Source organism: Megascapheus bottae, chromosome 10 (assembly GCF_031878675.1).
Source record: "Megascapheus bottae isolate mThoBot1 chromosome 10, mThoBot2.hap1, whole genome shotgun sequence".
Taxonomy (NCBI): Eukaryota; Metazoa; Chordata; class Mammalia; order Rodentia; family Geomyidae; genus Megascapheus; species Megascapheus bottae.
This window is the reverse complement of record NC_143518.1, coordinates 34388861-34411280: the sequence shown is the minus strand read 5'-3', so window position 1 is coordinate 34411280 and position 22420 is coordinate 34388861. Positions and strand designations below refer to the sequence as shown.

General features: G+C 62.6%; 19 non-coding genes across 19 annotated transcripts; 10 read left to right on the top strand and 9 right to left on the bottom strand.

Moving 5' to 3' along the window:
- Positions 1 to 1621: 1621 nt before the first annotated feature.
- Positions 1622 to 1692, bottom strand: Trnag-gcc (transfer RNA glycine (anticodon GCC)). Its single transcript has one exon. It is a non-coding gene; the product is annotated as a tRNA-Gly (tRNA).
- A 492-nt stretch (positions 1693 to 2184) lies between these two features.
- Trnal-cag (transfer RNA leucine (anticodon CAG)) lies at positions 2185 to 2267 on the bottom strand. The gene has a single exon. It is a non-coding gene; the product is annotated as a tRNA-Leu (tRNA).
- A 567-nt stretch (positions 2268 to 2834) lies between these two features.
- Positions 2835 to 2906, top strand: Trnad-guc (transfer RNA aspartic acid (anticodon GUC)). Its single transcript has one exon. It is a non-coding gene; the product is annotated as a tRNA-Asp (tRNA).
- Positions 2907 to 3502: 596 nt separating this feature from the next.
- Trnag-ucc (transfer RNA glycine (anticodon UCC)) lies at positions 3503 to 3574 on the top strand. Its single transcript has one exon. It is a non-coding gene; the product is annotated as a tRNA-Gly (tRNA).
- Positions 3575 to 3857: 283 nt separating this feature from the next.
- Trnae-cuc (transfer RNA glutamic acid (anticodon CUC)) lies at positions 3858 to 3929 on the top strand. The gene has a single exon. It is a non-coding gene; the product is annotated as a tRNA-Glu (tRNA).
- Positions 3930 to 7978: 4049 nt separating this feature from the next.
- Trnag-gcc (transfer RNA glycine (anticodon GCC)) lies at positions 7979 to 8049 on the bottom strand. The gene has a single exon. It is a non-coding gene; the product is annotated as a tRNA-Gly (tRNA).
- Positions 8050 to 8541: 492 nt separating this feature from the next.
- Trnal-cag (transfer RNA leucine (anticodon CAG)) lies at positions 8542 to 8624 on the bottom strand. Its single transcript has one exon. It is a non-coding gene; the product is annotated as a tRNA-Leu (tRNA).
- A 567-nt stretch (positions 8625 to 9191) lies between these two features.
- Positions 9192 to 9263, top strand: Trnad-guc (transfer RNA aspartic acid (anticodon GUC)). The gene has a single exon. It is a non-coding gene; the product is annotated as a tRNA-Asp (tRNA).
- A 596-nt stretch (positions 9264 to 9859) lies between these two features.
- Trnag-ucc (transfer RNA glycine (anticodon UCC)) lies at positions 9860 to 9931 on the top strand. The gene has a single exon. It is a non-coding gene; the product is annotated as a tRNA-Gly (tRNA).
- Positions 9932 to 10214: 283 nt separating this feature from the next.
- Trnae-cuc (transfer RNA glutamic acid (anticodon CUC)) lies at positions 10215 to 10286 on the top strand. Its single transcript has one exon. It is a non-coding gene; the product is annotated as a tRNA-Glu (tRNA).
- A 2430-nt stretch (positions 10287 to 12716) lies between these two features.
- On the bottom strand, positions 12717 to 12787 carry Trnag-gcc (transfer RNA glycine (anticodon GCC)). Its single transcript has one exon. It is a non-coding gene; the product is annotated as a tRNA-Gly (tRNA).
- A 1550-nt stretch (positions 12788 to 14337) lies between these two features.
- Positions 14338 to 14408, bottom strand: Trnag-gcc (transfer RNA glycine (anticodon GCC)). Its single transcript has one exon. It is a non-coding gene; the product is annotated as a tRNA-Gly (tRNA).
- Positions 14409 to 14900: 492 nt separating this feature from the next.
- Positions 14901 to 14983, bottom strand: Trnal-cag (transfer RNA leucine (anticodon CAG)). Its single transcript has one exon. It is a non-coding gene; the product is annotated as a tRNA-Leu (tRNA).
- A 567-nt stretch (positions 14984 to 15550) lies between these two features.
- Positions 15551 to 15622, top strand: Trnad-guc (transfer RNA aspartic acid (anticodon GUC)). The gene has a single exon. It is a non-coding gene; the product is annotated as a tRNA-Asp (tRNA).
- A 596-nt stretch (positions 15623 to 16218) lies between these two features.
- Trnag-ucc (transfer RNA glycine (anticodon UCC)) lies at positions 16219 to 16290 on the top strand. The gene has a single exon. It is a non-coding gene; the product is annotated as a tRNA-Gly (tRNA).
- Positions 16291 to 16573: 283 nt separating this feature from the next.
- Positions 16574 to 16645, top strand: Trnae-cuc (transfer RNA glutamic acid (anticodon CUC)). Its single transcript has one exon. It is a non-coding gene; the product is annotated as a tRNA-Glu (tRNA).
- Positions 16646 to 20709: 4064 nt separating this feature from the next.
- On the bottom strand, positions 20710 to 20780 carry Trnag-gcc (transfer RNA glycine (anticodon GCC)). The gene has a single exon. It is a non-coding gene; the product is annotated as a tRNA-Gly (tRNA).
- A 492-nt stretch (positions 20781 to 21272) lies between these two features.
- On the bottom strand, positions 21273 to 21355 carry Trnal-cag (transfer RNA leucine (anticodon CAG)). Its single transcript has one exon. It is a non-coding gene; the product is annotated as a tRNA-Leu (tRNA).
- A 567-nt stretch (positions 21356 to 21922) lies between these two features.
- On the top strand, positions 21923 to 21994 carry Trnad-guc (transfer RNA aspartic acid (anticodon GUC)). The gene has a single exon. It is a non-coding gene; the product is annotated as a tRNA-Asp (tRNA).
- The last annotated feature ends 426 nt before the right edge of the window (positions 21995 to 22420 follow it).

Here is a 22420-nt window from a genome sequence, read left to right as displayed (position 1 = left end):
TTGATGTATACAGGCAGAGAAGCAAAACATGACGCAGTCACGCACTGCATGGGCCGGGAATCGAACCCGGGCCTCCCGCGTGGCAGGCGACAATTCTACCACTGAACCACCCATGCACAGAGCTAGTCTTTGCTAGTCATGCCGCACATGGGCTTCCAGTCAGCCCAGGGCCGGTGGTGACCTCACTGCCCTGTGTGAGCAACCACTGGTTTCAAGGATGCACCAGGCTCCAGCATGGCCCAGGATTCGTGATGGCACAGGGGAGCCAGGCGATGGCAAGTAGAAGGAAAGCTGCCTCCCACAGGTCGGTTGAGAGGGGGCCTTAGGCTGCCTGGCGCTGCAGGGAGAGTTTGGGGGTGAGTGGACGGGAACTAGACTCCTCCCGACCCTGCTGGACCACCCATCGGGTCCCGGGCGGCCATCCTCGTCAGCGCATGCCCTGCGCTGCCCTGCCCTGTCATGCCAAGTGCCCTGTGTGGCTCTGGGTGACACAGGCAAGGTCGCGGTGTGCACGTGGTGATTCTATTGGAAGTCCTGGGAGGTGCCTGGCGTGCTTGGATGACGCTGGGGCACTGATGGAGAGCAGAGAGCAGGGGCTGTGTCCACTGGGAAAGGTTCAGGACCAACCTAGATGCCCCTCAGTCGAGGAGTGGATCGACAAGGTGTGGTGTTTCTACACACCGGAATGGTATGCTGCTGTCAGAAAGAACGACATCGCCCCATTTGTGAGGAAATGGAAAGACTTGGAAAAAATCATAGTAAGTGAACTAAGCCAGACTCAGAGGAACATAGGCTCAATGGGTTCCCTCCTTTGTCATAATCAGCAGAAACCTTGGGCTCTCCTAGCAGAGATTGACACTAGAACAAAAGCTAGAAGATCCATAAGGCTGTATAGCATGATGCTAAATGAAAGGACCTCCAGGATATAGAAACAAAAGCCATCTAATGAGTGATGGTTGTCCTTGATGGACTATGCTATGTCTCATCTCTTTTGCTGTCCCTTGGTTATCTCATAATGTGACAGTGTTTTACCACGTTATCTGATATCTTGTATATATGCTCATTTGGTTATTTGAAATAGGATAGGTAAGGGGGGAGGGGGAAACGAGACGGGGGTGGGGTGGGGTGAGGGAAATGGGGACCAAGACCTGAGAAAGGGTTATCTATGTCTGTGAAGTAATGCACCTTCTATCTGGTGAATATAAGGTAACCCTTCTATGAATGACAATAACAAATATGAAAAAAAAACAACAAACCAAAATCACTACAAAAAAAGAGAAAAAGGATGCAGGGTGAGCTAGATACAAGTGTGGAGCCAGGTGAACCTGTGAAGGCCCGGGAGGTGTCCAGGCCAGCGTGCAGGTGCCGTGTGCTGGGCTGTTTGCAGGGAAGGAGTGGTGGGCAAAGAGGGAAAAGGTGTGTGTGTGTGTGTGTCTGTGTCTGTGTGTGTGTGTGTCCTTGTGAGTAAGGGCGAGGCAGGAGGAAAGGAAAGGAAAAGGAGAGAGAGAGAGAGAGAGAGAGTGTGTGTGTGTGTGTGTGTGTGTGTCCTTGTGGGTAAGGGCGAGGCAGGAGGAAAGTAAGTAGCCGAGGCACAGGACCAAAATGCAATGAGGAAGGGCACTGCATGGGCCGGGAATCGAACCCGGGCCTCCCGCGTGGCAGGCGAGAATTCTACCACTGAACCACCCATGCATAGTGTACTCACACCTCCCGGCCTTCATACAGTCGTGCGCCCACAGGGGAAAGGGACGGCGGTCGGCTCCCCGTGCGTGGCTGGCTGGGTGGGTGTGTGCGGGGTGTGTGTGTGTGGTGCGGACAGTGTGTGAAGAGGCAGCGCGGAGGGCGTGCAGAATGGTGAGGGCAAGGGGAGACGGCGGGCAGAGCGAGCCGCTGGAGGAAAGAGGGAGGAGGGAGCCGTAGACGGAAGGGGCCAAGCGTCCAGCTGGCTTGCAGGGTGGTGTGCGGGAATGGGCTTGGGCCGCGCGTTGAAGGCGCCCGCGCGCGCTGGCAGGTGGGAGCGGGCGCGAGACGCGAGAGGCAAGGGTGGCAGCAGGCGGGCTCCAAGGTGCGAGACGCTGTCCAGGGAGCGAGCGAGGTAGCCAGCATCGCCACGCTTGTTGGTTTGGCTGGGCAGGCGGCAGGCAGGGTTCCCCGACGATTGGATTCGTGTCCAAAAGGCGAGGCTGTCAGGAGTGGGATTCGAACCCACGCCTCCAGGGGAGACTGCGACCTGAACGCAGCGCCTTAGACCGCTCGGCCATCCTGACGGCGCGGCGCGGCTGGCAGCTTCCCTGCCCGCCTGGATGGAGGGAGCCGCGCTCCGTGTGGGGCCGCCGGGCGGGCCCTGCCCTAGGTAGGGCTCGAGGGCTCAGTGGCACGACGGGCACGCCCGTGGCCGCGATCGAGCGGCGTCGCCTGGCCTGCCAGCCCGAGGCGCGCAAGCCCCGGGCCCTGCCCGCATCCGTGCGGGCCGGCCGTCGCCTGTTGCTCTGGTCCTCAGGCGGTGGCAGCGTGCGACGGCGTCCGGGGCGGGCGAGGGCGGGGGGCTGGGGTGGGGGGTGGATGGCCGGGTGGTTGCTCGGCAGGCGGGTGGGGCCGGGCTCGTGGGCAGAGTGCGCCGAGTGGCGCGGCGGCCTGGAGTCCGGGCTGGTCGGGTCGGAGGCCAGGCAGGGCAGGCGCGGGCCCCAGGCCGAGGCTGTGGCAGGGCGCGGGGGGCCGGGACAGCGGGGCCCCAGGGCCGCGGGGCCGCAGGGCCGCGGGGCCGCAGGGCTGCAGGGCTGCAGGGCCGGGCGTGTGTGGAGAGGGTCGGTGTGTCCCAGACGGCGGCGGCGTCGTCCTCGTTAGTATAGTGGTGAGTATCCCCGCCTGTCACGCGGGAGACCGGGGTTCGATTCCCCGACGGGGAGACTGCGCTCCTTGTTTTCTTTCTTCTTTTCCTTGGGCCCACCGCGGGCCGTCGGCTCCTCGCTTCCCTCTTCGGGACGGCCCGGCAGCGCGGAGCCCGGGCGCCCCGCGGCCACCTGGCCTCGGTCGCTGAGGCGCCGTCGGCGTCGCGGTCCCCGTCACGGGTCTGGACGCGCGGACGAGCGAGCGAGCGAGCAGGCGGTCCCCCGAAGTGGGCGCTGGGTGGCGCGGGTGGCGACGAAGGGAGACGCCGTGGCTTTTGCGGCCGTCGCGTCGCCGCGCCCGCGCCCAGCCCGCCGGGGAGGCTCGGGAGCCGCGGAGCCCAGGGCTCCGGAGCAGCCAGGCGGCCGGAGCGCGCAGGGCGCCCGGGAGGAAGCGGGCGGCCAGGCTCGCCAGCCCGCCCGTTCCGAGTGTGGAGCAGGCGGGAGCTCAGGGCGGGCGCTGTGCAGGACGGGCCGGGCCGGGGGTGGCTGGAGCTGGCCGTGCCCCCGGCGAAGCGAGGCCCGGGGCTCCCGAGCCCAGCCCCAGCCCACGCCGCAGGAGCGCTGGCCACGCGCGCCAGTCCCGGGCGGCCTGTGTGTGCTGGACGTGCCGTGCGGCGTTGGTGGTATAGTGGTGAGCATAGCTGCCTTCCAAGCAGTTGACCCGGGTTCGATTCCCGGCCAACGCAACGCAACGCAGGGAGCCGACCTTTTAGCCAGCTCCAGCTGTGGCTCGGCCTGTGGCAGTGAAGGAGAGCGCTGTGGATGGTCGTGGCTTGGCCCGGCTTTGCTTGGCTTGGCTCCCGGAGACGGGGATTGGAGGTGCGCCAGGCTACGGGTTGTTTTGGTTTTGGCCAGCCCTAGCCCAAAGTCCTGGGTCCGGCGGGTGCCAGGTGTCCCGCGGTGGCGAGCGCCCAGCCGAGCACTCCAGCTGGGTGGCAGGAGGCGCGTGGTGTGGGAGCGGTGGCACGCTCCCTGGTGGTCTAGTGGTTAGGATTCGGCGCTCTCACCGCCGCGGCCCGGGTTCGATTCCCGGTCAGGGAAGCTCCTCTTCTTTCTTCCTTTCCCCACTTGACTCCCCTACTCTCTTCATCCACTTTCCAACCTGCCTCGCCCTCTTTTGGGACACTCCCTGCCTCGCTAGCTCGTTTCTCCTCCAGGTCCCCATCAGTCAATCCTCTTCCTCCTGCCGTGTTCATGGACTCCTCTCTTGCACCCTGTCTCGCCACCTTCAGCCTCCTTCCTCTCCTTCTGCCTTTCTCTTATATTCAATCCCCGCCCCGCCGCTCTTTTCTGACCCTCACAAGCCTGGCTAGCTGAGAGAGGAATGCTGACATTACACCATCACCATCGACCCATTCACACACACACACACACACACACACACACACACACACACACACACACACACACTCTAGGGTACCCAACTTCCTCCCCACCTCCCCTCGTCCCCGAGGACCAACATAGGTGCGCTACCTCTGGTGGAGGGCCAGGACTCTTTCTCAGAGTGGTTTGGGCCCTACCTCTTGTGGCTCCCGACACATCCTACCGCTATCCCCAGTGGTGAGTGGGGCTAGGCCCTCCACTTGGGTCTCCTGGGGGGGGGTCTCGGAGGCCAGGTGGCATCAGACATTGGATTTGTACCTCCTCTGGCCGGGCATGGAGTGCTGAACTCTGGTTTGTCTCCACCTGTGGCAGTGGGTTTGAGGCCACCAGAGCTGAGCCAGTGTGGATGGAGATTTCCCCCCTCCCCTCGTCCCCCTCCAATCCCCAGCAGCACAAACAACCTCCCCCAAAGAGATAGGCAAGAGTGTGACGAGGCATCAGGAGGTAGGCCGCTGGAAAGTGGACACGGGACAGCTAGCTTGAGGCAAAGGCCGGGAGATCAGCGTGCGTCTGGTTGGATAAGAAGCAAGGGTGTGGCTTGTTTGGCCACACTGACCTCGGTAGGTGTGGTGACAGGAGCGTGGGCCGGAGGACACTGGATGGACGTTTCCGAGTGGCCGGGAGGCAACAGAGGATGTGCTCCCTTGGAGCCGTCCTAGTGTCCCACTGTGCTCTCCACCTCAAGTCCCAGCCCAGATCCATCCTGGGCGGCTGCTTCGCAGTCAAGCGCACAGCTCCCTGGGCTTGCCAGCCCAACTCCCTTTGGAAGGAAGCTGGCGTGGGGGCGGCCAGGCCGGCAGTCGACCTGCCTGCCGGTGTGCGTGCGTGGACACAGTGCTGCTTGCCACCTGTGCAGAGGAGCCGCTGTGTGTGCTGTCCACGAGACCGCCAGGAGCCGGGCTGGCTGTCCCTCGGATGGAGCTGGGTCCTGAGGGTGTGCTCTCGGTGGGTGAACGTCGCCGTCCTCCTGGGTGGCAGGCATCCCAGGAAGCTGGGCTCAAAGCTGGGACAGCTGGAAGGGATGGTTGGAGAGGAAGGGTGTGGGTGCTGGGAGGTGGGAGAACGGCTGTGGAAAGTGAGGGGAAAGGGCTGCACCTAGGGCTCTGTGGAGCCTCAGAGCAGTAGAGCATAAGACCCCACACCCTGAGAGACTGTGCTGGCTGGCTTGTGGGTGGACACTAAAGGAGCATGGGTCTCAGGACATAGGAGGAGGCCAGGTCAAGGAGACTGGGTGATGGTGAGGAGTGGACAGCCAAACAAGTGAGAGAAGCCTGTGGGAAGGGTGGTGGGGTTGGAGGCAGGGGGTGGCATGTAGGGCCCTGTGGTGAGTGCTGGGTGAGCCAGGGACTGAGTGGGCATCTGAGGGGAAGGGGGAGGAGCAGCACGGAACAGATTGGAGGAACTGGCCAAGGCCAGCAAGATCAAGACCCTCTGATCACAGAGAGTTCCCCACAGACAGGCAGGCAGGCAGACAGACAGACAGACAGACAGACAGAGACATGAGAGGAAGAGATAGACAGAGAGATGGTGGAAGAGAGAGGAGAGAGTGACCCAGACAGAAGACAGATGGACAGTCAGACAGACAGACAGACAGACAGACAGGTGGACAGACAAGTAGCTGAGAGAGGGGGGCAGGGAGGGATGGAGGGAGAATGAGAGACAGAGGCAGAGGCTGAGGCAGAGCCTGAGAAAGACTGAGGGGAAAGAGACAGAGAGACAGACAGACAGACAGACAGACAGACAGAGACAAAGAGAAACATGAGAGAAAGAGGTAGGCCAAGAGATGGTGGAAGAGAGAGGAGAGAGTGACCCAGATAGAAGACAGACAGACAGACAGACAGAGACACAGACAGACTGACAAGCCAAGCAGGCAGGCAGGCAGGCAGACAGACAGACAGACACTCAGACCGATGGGAGCTGAGAGAGGGGGGCAGGGAGGAAAGGAGGGAGAGAGAGCCAGAGGCAGAGGCAGAGCCTGAGAAAGAGAGAGGGAGAAAGAGAAAGACAGATAGACGGACGGACGGACGGACGGACGGATGGCGAGCGAGAGCCAGAGCGAGAGTGAGAGCTAGAGAGATTTGATGTATACAGGCAGAGAAGCAAAACATGACGCAGTCACGCACTGCATGGGCCGGGAATCGAACCCGGGCCTCCCGCGTGGCAGGCGACAATTCTACCACTGAACCACCCATGCACAGAGCTGGTCTTTGCTAGTCATGCCGCACATGGGCTTCCAGTCAGCCCAGGGCCGGTGGTGACCTCACTGCCCTGTGTGAGCAACCACTGGTTTCAAGGATGCACCAGGCTCCAGCATGGCCCAGGATTCGTGATGGCACAGGGGAGCCAGGCGATGGCAAGTAGAAGGAAAGCTGCCTCCCACAGGTCGGTTGAGAGGGGGCCTTAGGCTGCCTGGCGCTGCAGGGAGAGTTTGGGGGTGAGTGGACGGGAACTAGACTCCTCCCGACCCTGCTGGACCACCCATCGGGTCCCGGGCGGCCATCCTCGTCAGCGCATGCCCTGCGCTGCCCTGCCCTGTCATGCCAAGTGCCCTGTGTGGCTCTGGGTGACACAGGCAAGGTCGCGGTGTGCACGTGGTGATTCTATTGGAAGTCCTGGGAGGTGCCTGGCGTGCTTGGATGACGCTGGGGCACTGATGGAGAGCAGAGAGCAGGGGCTGTGTCCACTGGGAAAGGTTCAGGACCAACCTAGATGCCCCTCAGTCGAGGAGTGGATCGACGAGGTGTGGTGTTTCTACACACCGGAATGGTATGCTGCTGTCAGAAAGAACGACATCGCCCCATTTGTGAGGAAATGGAAAGACTTGGAAAAAATCATAGTAAGTGAACTAAGCCAGACTCAGAGGAACATAGGCTCAATGGGTTCCCTCCTTTGTCATAATCAGCAGAAACCTTGGGCTCTCCTAGCAGAGATTGACACTAGAACAAAAGCTAGAAGATCCATAAGGCTGTATAGCATGATGCTAAATGAAAGGACCTCCAGGATATAGAAACAAAAGCCATCTAATGAGTGATGGTTGTCCTTGATGGACTATGCTATGTCTCATCTCTTTTGCTGTCCCTTGGTTATCTCATAATGTGACAGTGTTTTACCACGTTATCTGATATCTTGTATATATGCTCATTTGGTTATTTGAAATAGGATAGGTAAGGGGGGAGGGGGAAACGAGATGGGGGTGGGGTGGGGTGAGGGAAATGGGGACCAAGACCTGAGAAAGGGTTATCTATGTCTGTGAAGTAATGCACCTTCTATCTGGTGAATATAAGGTAACCCTTCTATGAATGACAATAACAAATATGAAAAAAAAACAACAAACCAAAATCACTACAAAAAAAGAGAAAAAGGATGCAGGGTGAGCTAGATACAAGTGTGGAGCCAGGTGAACCTGTGAAGGCCCGGGAGGTGTCCAGGCCAGCGTGCAGGTGCCGTGTGCTGGGCTGTTTGCAGGGAAGGAGTGGTGGGCAAAGAGGGAAAAGGTGTGTGTGTGTGTGTTTGTGTCTGTGTGTGTGTGTGTCCTTGTGAGTAAGGGCGAGGCAGGAGGAAAGGAAAGGAAAAGGAGAGAGAGAGAGAGAGAGAGAGAGAGTGTGTGTGTGTGTGTGTGTGTGTGTGTGTGTCCTTGTGGGTAAGGGCGAGGCAGGAGGAAAGTAAGTAGCCGAGGCACAGGACCAAAATGCAATGAGGAAGGGCACTGCATGGGCCGGGAATCGAACCCGGGCCTCCCGCGTGGCAGGCGAGAATTCTACCACTGAACCACCCATGCATAGTGTACTCACACCTCCCGGCCTTCATACAGTCGTACGCCCACAGGGGAAAGGGACGGCGGTCGGCTCCCCGTGCGTGGCTGGCTGGGTGGGTGTGTGCGGGGTGTGTGTGTGTGGTGCGGACAGTGTGTGAAGAGGCAGCGCGGAGGGCGTGCAGAATGGTGAGGGCAAGGGGAGACGGCGGGCAGAGCGAGCCGCTGGAGGAAAGAGGGAGGAGGGAGCCGTAGACGGAAGGGGCCAAGCGTCCAGCTGGCTTGCAGGGTGGTGTGCGGGAATGGGCTTGGGCCGCGCGTTGAAGGCGCCCGCGCGCGCTGGCAGGTGGGAGCGGGCGCGAGACGCGAGAGGCAAGGGTGGCAGCAGGCGGGCTCCAAGGTGCGAGACGCTGTCCAGGGAGCGAGCGAGGTAGCCAGCATCGCCACGCTTGTTGGTTTGGCTGGGCAGGCGGCAGGCAGGGTTCCCCGACGATTGGATTCGTGTCCAAAAGGCGAGGCTGTCAGGAGTGGGATTCGAACCCACGCCTCCAGGGGAGACTGCGACCTGAACGCAGCGCCTTAGACCGCTCGGCCATCCTGACGGCGCGGCGCGGCTGGCAGCTTCCCTGCCCGCCTGGATGGAGGGAGCCGCGCTCCGTGTGGGGCCGCCGGGCGGGCCCTGCCCTAGGTAGGGCTCGAGGGCTCAGTGGCACGACGGGCACGCCCGTGGCCGCGATCGAGCGGCGTCGCCTGGCCTGCCAGCCCGAGGCGCGCAAGCCCCGGGCCCTGCCCGCATCCGTGCGGGCCGGCCGTCGCCTGTTGCTCTGGTCCTCAGGCGGTGGCAGCGTGCGACGGCGTCCGGGGCGGGCGAGGGCGGGGGGCTGGGGTGGGGGGTGGATGGCCGGGTGGTTGCTCGGCAGGCGGGTGGGGCCGGGCTCGTGGGCAGAGTGCGCCGAGTGGCGCGGCGGCCTGGAGTCCGGGCTGGTCGGGTCGGAGGCCAGGCAGGGCAGGCGCGGGCCCCAGGCCGAGGCTGTGGCAGGGCGCGGGGGGCCGGGACAGCGGGGCCCCAGGGCCGCGGGGCCGCAGGGCCGCGGGGCCGCAGGGCTGCAGGGCTGCAGGGCCGGGCGTGTGTGGAGAGGGTCGGTGTGTCCCAGACGGCGGCGGCGTCGTCCTCGTTAGTATAGTGGTGAGTATCCCCGCCTGTCACGCGGGAGACCGGGGTTCGATTCCCCGACGGGGAGACTGCGCTCCTTGTTTTCTTTCTTCTTTTCCTTGGGCCCACCGCGGGCCGTCGGCTCCTCGCTTCCCTCTTCGGGACGGCCCGGCAGCGCGGAGCCCGGGCGCCCCGCGGCCACCTGGGCTCGGTCGCTGAGGCGCCGTCGGCGTCGCGGTCCCCGTCACGGGTCTGGACGCGCGGACGAGCGAGCGAGCGAGCAGGCGGTCCCCCGAAGTGGGCGCTGGGTGGCGCGGGTGGCGACGAAGGGAGACGCCGTGGCTTTTGCGGCCGTCGCGTCGCCGCGCCCGCGCCCAGCCCGCCGGGGAGGCTCGGGAGCCGCGGAGCCCAGGGCTCCGGAGCAGCCAGGCGGCCGGAGCGCGCAGGGCGCCCGGGAGGAAGCGGGCGGCCAGGCTCGCCAGCCCGCCCGTTCCGAGTGTGGAGCAGGCGGGAGCTCAGGGCGGGCGCTGTGCAGGACGGGCCGGGCCGGGGGTGGCTGGAGCTGGCCGTGCCCCCGGCGAAGCGAGGCCCGGGGCTCCCGAGCCCAGCCCCAGCCCACGCCGCAGGAGCGCTGGCCACGCGCGCCAGTCCCGGGCGGCCTGTGTGTGCTGGACGTGCCGTGCGGCGTTGGTGGTATAGTGGTGAGCATAGCTGCCTTCCAAGCAGTTGACCCGGGTTCGATTCCCGGCCAACGCAACGCAACGCAGGGAGCCGACCTTTTAGCCAGCTCCAGCTGTGGCTCGGCCTGTGGCAGTGAAGGAGAGCGCTGTGGATGGTCGTGGCTTGGCCCGGCTTTGCTTGGCTTGGCTCCCGGAGACGGGGATTGGAGGTGCGCCAGGCTACGGGTTGTTTTGGTTTTGGCCAGCCCTAGCCCAAAGTCCTGGGTCCGGCGGGTGCCAGGTGTCCCGCGGTGGCGAGCGCCCAGCCGAGCACTCCAGCTGGGTGGCAGGAGGCGCGTGGTGTGGGAGCGGTGGCACGCTCCCTGGTGGTCTAGTGGTTAGGATTCGGCGCTCTCACCGCCGCGGCCCGGGTTCGATTCCCGGTCAGGGAAGCTCCTCTTCTTTCTTCCTTTCCCCACTTGACTCCCCTACTCTCTTCATCCACTTTCCAACCTGCCTCGCCCTCTTTTGGGACACTCCCTGCCTCGCTAGCTCGTTTCTCCTCCAGGTCCCCATCAGTCAATCCTCTTCCTCCTGCCGTGTTCATGGACTCCTCTCTTGCACCCTGTCTCGCCACCTTCAGCCTCCTTCCTCTCCTTCTGCCTTTCTCTTATATTCAATCCCCGCCCCGCCGCTCTTTTCTGACCCTCACAAGCCTGGCTAGCTGAGAGAGGAATGCTGACATTACACCATCACCATCGACCCATTCACACACACACACACACACACACACACACACACTCTAGGGTACCCAACTTCCTCCCCACCTCCCCTCGTCCCCGAGGACCAACATAGGTGCGCTACCTCTGGTGGAGGGCCAGGACTCTTTCTCAGAGTGGTTTGGGCCCTACCTCTTGTGGCTCCCGACACATCCTACCGCTATCCCCAGTGGTGAGTGGGGCTAGGCCCTCCACTTGGGTCCCCTGGGGGGGGGGTCTCGGAGGCCAGGTGGCATCAGACATTGGATTTGTACCTCCTCTGGCCGGGCATGGAGTGCTGAACTCTGGTTTGTCTCCACCTGTGGCAGTGGGTTTGAGGCCACCAGAGCTGAGCCAGTGTGGATGGAGATTTCCCCCCTCCCCTCGTCCCCCTCCAATCCCCAGCAGCACAAACAACCTCCCCCAAAGAGATAGGCAAGAGTGTGACGAGGCATCAGGAGGTAGGCCGCTGGAAAGTGGACACGGGACAGCTAGCTTGAGGCAAAGGCCGGGAGATCAGCGTGCGTCTGGTTGGATAAGAAGCAAGGGTGTGGCTTGTTTGGCCACACTGACCTCGGTAGGTGTGGTGACAGGAGCGTGGGCCGGAGGACACTGGATGGACGTTTCCGAGTGGCCGGGAGGCAACAGAGGATGTGCTCCCTTGGAGCCGTCCTAGTGTCCCACTGTGCTCTCCACCTCAAGTCCCAGCCCAGATCCATCCTGGGCGGCTGCTTCGCAGTCAAGCGCACAGCTCCCTGGGCTTGCCAGCCCAACTCCCTTTGGAAGGAAGCTGGCGTGGGGGCGGCCAGGCCGGCAGTCGACCTGCCTGCCGGTGTGCGTGCGTGGACACAGTGCTGCTTGCCACCTGTGCAGAGGAGCCGCTGTGTGTGCTGTCCACGAGACCGCCAGGAGCCGGGCTGGCTGTCCCTCGGATGGAGCTGGGTCCTGAGGGTGTGCTCTCGGTGGGTGAACGTCGCCGTCCTCCTGGGTGGCAGGCATCCCAGGAAGCTGGGCTCAAAGCTGGGACAGCTGGAAGGGATGGTTGGAGAGGAAGGGTGTGGGTGCTGGGAGGTGGGAGAACGGCTGTGGAAAGTGAGGGGAAAGGGCTGCACCTAGGGCTCTGTGGAGCCTCAGAGCAGTAGAGCATAAGACCCCACACCCTGAGAGACTGTGCTGGCTGGCTTGTGGGTGGACACTAAAGGAGCATGGGTCTCAGGACATAGGAGGAGGCCAGGTCAAGGAGACTGGGTGATGGTGAGGAGTGGACAGCCAAACAAGTGAGAGAAGCCTGTGGGAAGGGTGGTGGGGTTGGAGGCAGGGGGTGGCATGTAGGGCCCTGTGGTGAGTGCTGGGTGAGCCAGGGACTGAGTGGGCATCTGAGGGGAAGGGGGAGGAGCAGCACGGAACAGATTGGAGGAACTGGCCAAGGCCAGCAAGATCAAGACCCTCTGATCACAGAGAGTTCCCCACAGACAGGCAGGCAGGCAGACAGACAGACAGACAGAGACATGAGAGGAAGAGATAGACAGAGAGATGGTGGAAGAGAGAGGAGAGAGTGACCCAGACAGAAGACAGATGGACAGACAGACAGACAGACAGACAGGTGGACAGACAAGTAGCTGAGAGAGGGGCGCAGGGAGGGATGGAGGGAGAATGAGAGACAGAGGCAGAGGCTGAGGCAGAGCCTGAGAAAGACTGAGGGGAAAGAGACAGAGAGACAGACAGACAGACAGACAGACAGAGACAAAGAGAAACATGAGAGAAAGAGGTAGGCCAAGAGATGGTGGAAGAGAGAGGAGAGAGTGACCCAGATAGAAGACAGACAGACAGACAGACAGAGACACAGACAGACTGACAAGCCAAGCAGGCAGGCAGGCAGGCAGACAGACAGACAGACACTCAGACCGATGGGAGCTGAGAGAGGGGGGCAGGGAGGAAAGGAGGGAGAGAGAGCCAGAGGCAGAGGCAGAGCCTGAGAAAGAGAGAGGGAGAAAGAGAAAGACAGATAGACGGACGGACGGACGGACGGACGGACGGATGGCGAGCGAGAGCCAGAGCGAGAGTGAGAGCTAGAGAGATTTGATGTATACAGGCAGAGAAGCAAAACATGACGCAGTCACGCACTGCATGGGCCGGGAATCGAACCCGGGCCTCCCGCGTGGCAGGCGAGAATTCTACCACTGAACCACCCATGCACAGAGCTACTCTTTGCTAGTCATGCCGCACATGGGCTTCCAGTCAGCCCAGGGCCGGTGGTGACCTCACTGCCCTGTGTGAGCAACCACTGGTTTCAAGGATGCACCAGGCTCCAGCATGGCCCAGGATTCGTGATGGCACAGGGGAGCCAGGCGATGGCAAGTAGAAGGAAAGCTGCCTCCCACAGGTCGGTTGAGAGGGGGCCTTAGGCTGCCTGGCGCTGCAGGGAGAGTTTGGGGGTGAGTGGATGGGAACTAGACTCCTCCCGACCCTGCTGGACCACCCATCGGGTCCCTCCTCCCGACCCTGCTGGACCACCCATCGGGTCCCGGGCGGCCATCCTCGTCAGCGCATGCCCTGCGCTGCCCTGCCCTGTCATGCCAAGTGCCCTGTGTGGCTCTGGGTGACACAGGCAAGGTCGCGGTGTGCACGTGGTGATTCTATTGGAAGTCCTGGGAGGTGCCTGGCGTGCTTGGATGACGCTGGGGCACTGATGGAGAGCAGAGAGCAGGGGCTGTGTCCACTGGGAAAGGTTCAGGACCAACCTAGATGCCCCTCAGTCGAGGAGTGGATCGACAAGGTGTGGTGTTTCTACACACCGGAATGGTATGCTGCTGTCAGAAAGAACGACATCGCCCCATTTGTGAGGAAATGGAAAGACTTGGAAAAAATCATAGTAAGTGAACTAAGCCAGACTCAGAGGAACATAGGCTCAATGGGTTCCCTCCTTTGTCATAATCAGCAGAAACCTTGGGCTCTCCTAGCAGAGATTGACACTAGAACAAAAGCTAGAAGATCCATAAGGCTGTATAGCATGATGCTAAATGAAAGGACCTCCAGGATATAGAAACAAAAGCCATCTAATGAGTGATGGTTGTCCTTGATGGACTATGCTATGTCTCATCTCTTTTGCTGTCCCTTGGTTATCTCATAATGTGACAGTGTTTTACCACGTTATCTGATATCTTGTATATATGCTCATTTGGTTATTTGAAATAGGATAGGTAAGGGGGGAGGGGGAAACGAGATGGGGGTGGGGTGGGGTGAGGGAAATGGGGACCAAGACCTGAGAAAGGGTTATCTATGTCTGTGAAGTAATGCACCTTCTATCTGGTGAATATAAGGTAACCCTTCTATGAATGACAATAACAAATATGAAAAAAAAACAACAAACCAAAATCACTACAAAAAAAGAGAAAAAGGATGCAGGGTGAGCTACATACAAGTGTGGAGCCAGGTGAACCTGTGAAGGCCCGGGAGGTGTCCAGGCCAGCGTGCAGGTGCCGTGTGCTGGGCTGTTTGCAGGGAAGGAGTGGTGGGCAAAGAGGGAAAAGGTGTGTGTGTGTGTGTCTGTGTCTGTGTGTGTGTGTGTCCTTGTGAGTAAGGGCGAGGCAGGAGGAAAGGAAAGGAAAAGGAGAGAGAGAGAGAGAGAGAGAGAGAGAGAGAGTGTGTGTGTGTGTGTGTGTGTGTGTGTCCTTGTGGGTAAGGGCGAGGCAGGAGGAAAGTAAGTAGCCGAGGCACAGGACCAAAATGCAATGAGGAAGGGCACTGCATGGGCCGGGAATCGAACCCGGGCCTCCCGCGTGGCAGGCGAGAATTCTACCACTGAACCACCCATGCATAGTGTACTCACACCTCCCGGCCTTCATACAGTCGTACGCCCACAGGGGAAAGGGACGGCGGTCGGCTCCCCGTGCGTGGCTGGCTGGGTGGGTGTGTGCGGGGTGTGTGTGTGTGGTGCGGACAGTGTGTGAAGAGGCAGCGCGGAGGGCGTGCAGAATGGTGAGGGCAAGGGGAGACGGCGGGCAGAGCGAGCCGCTGGAGGAAAGAGGGAGGAGGGAGCCGTAGACGGAAGGGGCCAAGCGTCCAGCTGGCTTGCAGGGTGGTGTGCGGGAATGGGCTTGGGCCGCGCGTTGAAGGCGCCCGCGCGCGCTGGCAGGTGGGAGCGGGCGCGAGACGCGAGAGGCAAGGGTGGCAGCAGGCGGGCTCCAAGGTGCGAGACGCTGTCCAGGGAGCGAGCGAGGTAGCCAGCATCGCCACGCTTGTTGGTTTGGCTGGGCAGGCGGCAGGCAGGGTTCCCCGACGATTGGATTCGTGTCCAAAAGGCGAGGCTGTCAGGAGTGGGATTCGAACCCACGCCTCCAGGGGAGACTGCGACCTGAACGCAGCGCCTTAGACCGCTCGGCCATCCTGACGGCGCGGCGCGGCTGGCAGCTTCCCTGCCCGCCTGGATGGAGGGAGCCGCGCTCCGTGTGGGGCCGCCGGGCGGGCCCTGCCCTAGGTAGGGCTCGAGGGCTCAGTGGCACGACGGGCACGCCCGTGGCCGCGATCGAGCGGCGTCGCCTGGCCTGCCAGCCCGAGGCGCGCAAGCCCCGGGCCCTGCCCGCATCCGTGCGGGCCGGCCGTCGCCTGTTGCTCTGGTCCTCAGGCGGTGGCAGCGTGCGACGGCGTCCGGGGCGGGCGAGGGCGGGGGGCTGGGGTGGGGGGTGGATGGCCGGGTGGTTGCTCGGCAGGCGGGTGGGGCCGGGCTCGTGGGCAGAGTGCGCCGAGTGGCGCGGCGGCCTGGAGTCCGGGCTGGTCGGGTCGGAGGCCAGGCAGGGCAGGCGCGGGCCCCAGGCCGAGGCTGTGGCAGGGCGCGGGGGGCCGGGACAGCGGGGCCCCAGGGCCGCGGGGCCGCAGGGCCGCGGGGCCGCAGGGCTGCAGGGCTGCAGGGCCGGGCGTGTGTGGAGAGGGTCGGTGTGTCCCAGACGGCGGCGGCGTCGTCCTCGTTAGTATAGTGGTGAGTATCCCCGCCTGTCACGCGGGAGACCGGGGTTCGATTCCCCGACGGGGAGACTGCGCTCCTTGTTTTCTTTCTTCTTTTCCTTGGGCCCACCGCGGGCCGTCGGCTCCTCGCTTCCCTCTTCGGGACGGCCCGGCAGCGCGGAGCCCGGGCGCCCCGCGGCCACCTGGGCTCGGTCGCTGAGGCGCCGTCGGCGTCGCGGTCCCCGTCACGGGTCTGGACGCGCGGACGAGCGAGCGAGCGAGCAGGCGGTCCCCCGAAGTGGGCGCTGGGTGGCGCGGGTGGCGACGAAGGGAGACGCCGTGGCTTTTGCGGCCGTCGCGTCGCCGCGCCCGCGCCCAGCCCGCCGGGGAGGCTCGGGAGCCGCGGAGCCCAGGGCTCCGGAGCAGCCAGGCGGCCGGAGCGCGCAGGGCGCCCGGGAGGAAGCGGGCGGCCAGGCTCGCCAGCCCGCCCGTTCCGAGTGTGGAGCAGGCGGGAGCTCAGGGCGGGCGCTGTGCAGGACGGGCCGGGCCGGGGGTGGCTGGAGCTGGCCGTGCCCCCGGCGAAGCGAGGCCCGGGGCTCCCGAGCCCAGCCCCAGCCCACGCCGCAGGAGCGCTGGCCACGCGCGCCAGTCCCGGGCGGCCTGTGTGTGCTGGACGTGCCGTGCGGCGTTGGTGGTATAGTGGTGAGCATAGCTGCCTTCCAAGCAGTTGACCCGGGTTCGATTCCCGGCCAACGCAACGCAACGCAGGGAGCCGACCTTTTAGCCAGCTCCAGCTGTGGCTCGGCCTGTGGCAGTGAAGGAGAGCGCTGTGGATGGTCGTGGCTTGGCCCGGCTTTGCTTGGCTTGGCTCCCGGAGACGGGGATTGGAGGTGCGCCAGGCTACGGGTTGTTTTGGTTTTGGCCAGCCCTAGCCCAAAGTCCTGGGTCCGGCGGGTGCCAGGTGTCCCGCGGTGGCGAGCGCCCAGCCGAGCACTCCAGCTGGGTGGCAGGAGGCGCGTGGTGTGGGAGCGGTGGCACGCTCCCTGGTGGTCTAGTGGTTAGGATTCGGCGCTCTCACCGCCGCGGCCCGGGTTCGATTCCCGGTCAGGGAAGCTCCTCTTCTTTCTTCCTTTCCCCACTTGACTCCCCTACTCTCTTCATCCACTTTCCAACCTGCCTCGCCCTCTTTTGGGACACTCCCTGCCTCGCTAGCTCGTTTCTCCTCCAGGTCCCCATCAGTCAATCCTCTTCCTCCTGCCGTGTTCATGGACTCCTCTCTTGCACCCTGTCTCGCCACCTTCAGCCTCCTTCCTCTCCTTCTGCCTTTCTCTTATATTCAATCCCCGCCCCGCCGCTCTTTTCTGACCCTCACAAGCCTGGCTAGCTGAGAGAGGAATGCTGACATTACACCATCACCATCGACCCATTCACACACACACACACACACACACACACACACACACACACACTCTAGGGTACCCAACTTCCTCCCCACCTCCCCTCGTCCCCGAGGACCAACATAGGTGCGCTACCTCTGGTGGAGGGCCAGGACTCTTTCTCAGAGTGGTTTGGGCCCTACCTCTTGTGGCTCCCGACACATCCTACCGCTATCCCCAGTGGTGAGTGGGGCTAGGCCCTCCACTTGGGTCCCCTGGGGGGGGGGGTCTCGGAGGCCAGGTGGCGTCAGACATTGGATTTGTACCTCCTCTGGCCGGGCATGGAGTGCTGAACTCTGGTTTGTCTCCACCTGTGGCAGTGGGTTTGAGGCCACCAGAGCTGAGCCAGTGTGGATGGAGATTTCCCCCCTCCCCTCGTCCCCCTCCAATCCCCAGCAGCACAAACAACCTCCCCCAAAGAGATAGGCAAGAGTGTGACGAGGCATCAGGAGGTAGGCCGCTGGAAAGTGGACACGGGACAGCTAGCTTGAGGCAAAGGCCGGGAGATCAGCGTGCGTCTGGTTGGATAAGAAGCAAGGGTGTGGCTTGTTTGGCCACACTGACCTCGGTAGGTGTGGTGACAGGAGCGTGGGCCGGAGGACACTGGATGGACGTTTCCGAGTGGCCGGGAGGCAACAGAGGATGTGCTCCCTTGGAGCCGTCCTAGTGTCCCACTGTGCTCTCCACCTCAAGTCCCAGCCCAGATCCATCCTGGGCGGCTGCTTCGCAGTCAAGCGCACAGCTCCCTGGGCTTGCCAGCCCAACTCCCTTTGGAAGGAAGCTGGCATGGGGGCGGCCAGGCCGGCAGTCGACCTGCCTGCCGGTGTGCGTGCGTGGACACAGTGCTGCTTGCCACCTGTGCAGAGGAGCCGCTGTGTGTGCTGTCCACGAGACCGCCAGGAGCCGGGCTGGCTGTCCCTCGGATGGAGCTGGGTCCTGAGGGTGTGCTCTCGGTGGGTGAACGTCGCCGTCCTCCTGGGTGGCAGGCATCCCAGGAAGCTGGGCTCAAAGCTGGGACAGCTGGAAGGGATGGTTGGAGAGGAAGGGTGTGGGTGCTGGGAGGTGGGAGAACGGCTGTGGAAAGTGAGGGGAAAGGGCTGCACCTAGGGCTCTGTGGAGCCTCAGAGCAGTAGAGCATAAGACCCCACACCCTGAGAGACTGTGCTGGCTGGCTTGTGGGTGGACACTAAAGGAGCATGGGTCTCAGGACATAGGAGAAGGCCAGGTCAAGGAGACTGGGTGATGGTGAGGAGTGGACAGCCAAACAAGTGAGAGAAGCCTGTGGGAAGGGTGGTGGGGTTGGAGGCAGGGGGTGGCATGTAGGGCCCTGTGGTGAGTGCTGGGTGAGCCAGGGACTGAGTGGGCATCTGAGGGGAAGGGGGAGGAGCAGCACGGAACAGATTGGAGGAACTGGCCAAGGCCAGCAAGATCAAGACCCTCTGATCACAGAGAGTTCCCCACAGACAGGCAGGCAGGCAGACAGACAGACAGACAGAGACATGAGAGGAAGAGATAGACAGAGAGATGGTGGAAGAGAGAGGAGAGAGTGACCCAGACAGAAGACAGATGGACAGACAGACAGACAGACAGACAGGTGGACAGACAAGTAGCTGAGAGAGGGGCGCAGGGAGGGATGGAGGGAGAATGAGAGACAGAGGCAGAGGCTGAGGCAGAGCCTGAGAAAGACTGAGGGGAAAGAGACAGAGAGACAGACAGACAGACAGACAGACAGACAGAGACAAAGAGAAACATGAGAGAAAGAGGTAGGCCAAGAGATGGTGGAAGAGAGAGGAGAGAGTGACCCAGATAGAAGACAGACAGACAGACAGACAGAGACACAGACAGACTGACAAGCCAAGCAGGCAGGCAGGCAGGCAGACAGACAGACAGACACTCAGACCGATGGGAGCTGAGAGAGGGGGGCAGGGAGGAAAGGAGGGAGAGAGAGCCAGAGGCAGAGGCAGAGCCTGAGAAAGAGAGAGGGAGAAAGAGAAAGACAGATAGACGGACGGACGGACGGACGGACGGACGGATGGCGAGCGAGAGCCAGAGCGAGAGTGAGAGCTAGAGAGACTTGATGTATACAGGCAGAGAAGCAAAACATGATGCAGTCACGCACTGCATGGGCCGGGAATCGAACCCGGGCCTCCCGCGTGGCAGGCGACAATTCTACCACTGAACCACCCATGCACAGAGCTAGACTTTGCTAGTCATGCCGCACATGGGCTTCCAGTCAGCCCAGGGCCGGTGGTGACCTCACTGCCCTGTGTGAGCAACCACTGGTTTCAAGGATGCACCAGGCTCCAGCATGGCCCAGGATTCGTGATGGCACAGGGGAGCCAGGCGATGGCAAGTAGAAGGAAAGCTGCCTCCCACAGGTCGGTTGAGAGGGGGCCTTAGGCTGCCTGGCGCTGCAGGGAGAGTTTGGGGGTGAGTGGATGGGAACTAGACTCCTCCCGACCCTGCTGGACCACCCATCGGGTCCCTCCTCCCGACCCTGCTGGACCACCCATCGGGTCCCGGGCGGCCATCCTCGTCAGCGCATGCCCTGCGCTGCCCTGCCCTGTCATGCCAAGTGCCCTGTGTGGCTCTGGGTGACACAGGCAAGGTCGCGGTGTGCACGTGGTGATTCTATTGGAAGTCCTGGGAGGTGCCTGGCGTGCTTGGATGACGCTGGGACTCTGATGGAGAGCAGAGAGCAGGGGCTGTGTCCACTGGGAAAGGTTCAGGACCAACCTAGATGCCCCTCAGTCGAGGAGTGGATCGACAAGGTGTGGTGTTTCTACACACCGGAATGGTATGCTGCTGTCAGAAAGAACGACATCGCCCCATTTGTGAGGAAATGGAAAGACTTGGAAAAAATCATAGTAAGTGAACTAAGCCAGACTCAGAGGAACATAGGCTCAATGGGTTCCCTCCTTTGTCATAATCAGCAGAAACCTTGGGCTCTCCTAGCAGAGATTGACACTAGAACAAAAGCTAGAAGATCCATAAGGCTGTATAGCATGATGCTAAATGAAAGGACCTCCAGGATATAGAAACAAAAGCCATCTAATGAGTGATGGTTGTCCTTGATGGACTATGCTATGTCTCATCTCTTTTGCTGTCCCTTGGTTATCTCATAATGTGACAGTGTTTTACCACGTTATCTGATATCTTGTATATATGCTCATTTGGTTATTTGAAATAGGATAGGTAAGGGGGGAGGGGGAAACGAGATGGGGGTGGGGTGGGGTGAGGGAAATGGGGACCAAGACCTGAGAAAGGGTTATCTATGTCTGTGAAGTAATGCACCTTCTATCTGGTGAATATAAGGTAACCCTTCTATGAATGACAATAACAAATATGAAAAAAAAACAACAAACCAAAATCACTACAAAAAAAGAGAAAAAGGATGCAGGGTGAGCTAGATACAAGTGTGGAGCCAGGTGAACCTGTGAAGGCCCGGGAGGTGTCCAGGCCAGCGTGCAGGTGCCGTGTGCTGGGCTGTTTGCAGGGAAGGAGTGGTGGGCAAAGAGGGAAAAGGTGTGTGTGTGTGTGTCTGTGTCTGTGTGTGTGTGTGTCCTTGTGAGTAAGGGCGAGGCAGGAGGAAAGGAAAGGAAAAGGAGAGAGAGAGAGAGAGAGAGAGAGAGAGAGAGTGTGTGTGTGTGTGTGTGTGTGTGTGTCCTTGTGGGTAAGGGCGAGGCAGGAGGAAAGTAAGTAGCCGAGGCACAGGACCAAAATGCAATGAGGAAGGGCACTGCATGGGCCGGGAATCGAACCCGGGCCTCCCGCGTGGCAGGCGAGAATTCTACCACTGAACCACCCATGCATAGTGTACTCACACCTCCCGGCCTTCATACAGTCGTGCGCCCACAGGGGAAAGGGACGGCGGTCGGCTCCCCGTGCGTGGCTGGCTGGGTGGGTGTGTGCGGGGTGTGTGTGTGTGGTGCGGACAGTGTGTGAAGAGGCAGCGCGGAGGGCGTGCAGAATGGTGAGGGCAAGGGGAGACGGCGGGCAGAGCGAGCCGCTGGAGGAAAGAGGGAGGAGGGAGCCGTAGACGGAAGGGGCCAAGCGTCCAGCTGGCTTGCAGGGTGGTGTGCGGGAATGGGCTTGGGCCGCGCGTTGAAGGCGCCCGCGCGCGCTGGCAGGTGGGAGCGGGCGCGAGACGCGAGAGGCAAGGGTGGCAGCAGGCGGGCTCCAAGGTGCGAGACGCTGTCCAGGGAGCGAGCGAGGTAGCCAGCATCGCCACGCTTGTTGGTTTGGCTGGGCAGGCGGCAGGCAGGGTTCCCCGACGATTGGATTCGTGTCCAAAAGGCGAGGCTGTCAGGAGTGGGATTCGAACCCACGCCTCCAGGGGAGACTGCGACCTGAACGCAGCGCCTTAGACCGCTCGGCCATCCTGACGGCGCGGCGCGGCTGGCAGCTTCCCTGCCCGCCTGGATGGAGGGAGCCGCGCTCCGTGTGGGGCCGCCGGGCGGGCCCTGCCCTAGGTAGGGCTCGAGGGCTCAGTGGCACGACGGGCACGCCCGTGGCCGCGATCGAGCGGCGTCGCCTGGCCTGCCAGCCCGAGGCGCGCAAGCCCCGGGCCCTGCCCGCATCCGTGCGGGCCGGCCGTCGCCTGTTGCTCTGGTCCTCAGGCGGTGGCAGCGTGCGACGGCGTCCGGGGCGGGCGAGGGCGGGGGGCTGGGGTGGGGGGTGGATGGCCGGGTGGTTGCTCGGCAGGCGGGTGGGGCCGGGCTCGTGGGCAGAGTGCGCCGAGTGGCGCGGCGGCCTGGAGTCCGGGCTGGTCGGGTCGGAGGCCAGGCAGGGCAGGCGCGGGCCCCAGGCCGAGGCTGTGGCAGGGCGCGGGGGGCCGGGACAGCGGGGCCCCAGGGCCGCGGGGCCGCAGGGCCGCGGGGCCGCAGGGCTGCAGGGCTGCAGGGCCGGGCGTGTGTGGAGAGGGTCGGTGTGTCCCAGACGGCGGCGGCGTCGTCCTCGTTAGTATAGTGGTGAGTATCCCCGCCTGTCACGCGGGAGACCGGGGTTCGATTCCCCGACGGGGAGACTGCGCTCCTTGTTTTCTTTCTTCTTTTCCTTGGGCCCACCGCGGGCCGTCGGCTCCTCGCTTCCCTCTTCGGGACGGCCCGGCAGCGCGGAGCCCGGGCGCCCCGCGGCCACCTGGGCTCGGTCGCTGAGGCGCCGTCGGCGTCGCGGTCCCCGTCACGGGTCTGGACGCGCGGACGAGCGAGCGAGCGAGCAGGCGGTCCCCCGAAGTGGGCGCTGGGTGGCGCGGGTGGCGACGAAGGGAGACGCCGTGGCTTTTGCGGCCGTCGCGTCGCCGCGCCCGCGCCCAGCCCGCCGGGGAGGCTCGGGAGCCGCGGAGCCCAGGGCTCCGGAGCAGCCAGGCGGCCGGAGCGCGCAGGGCGCCCGGGAGGAAGCGGACGGCCAGGCTCGCCAGCCCGCCCGTTCCGAGTGTGGAGCAGGCGGGAG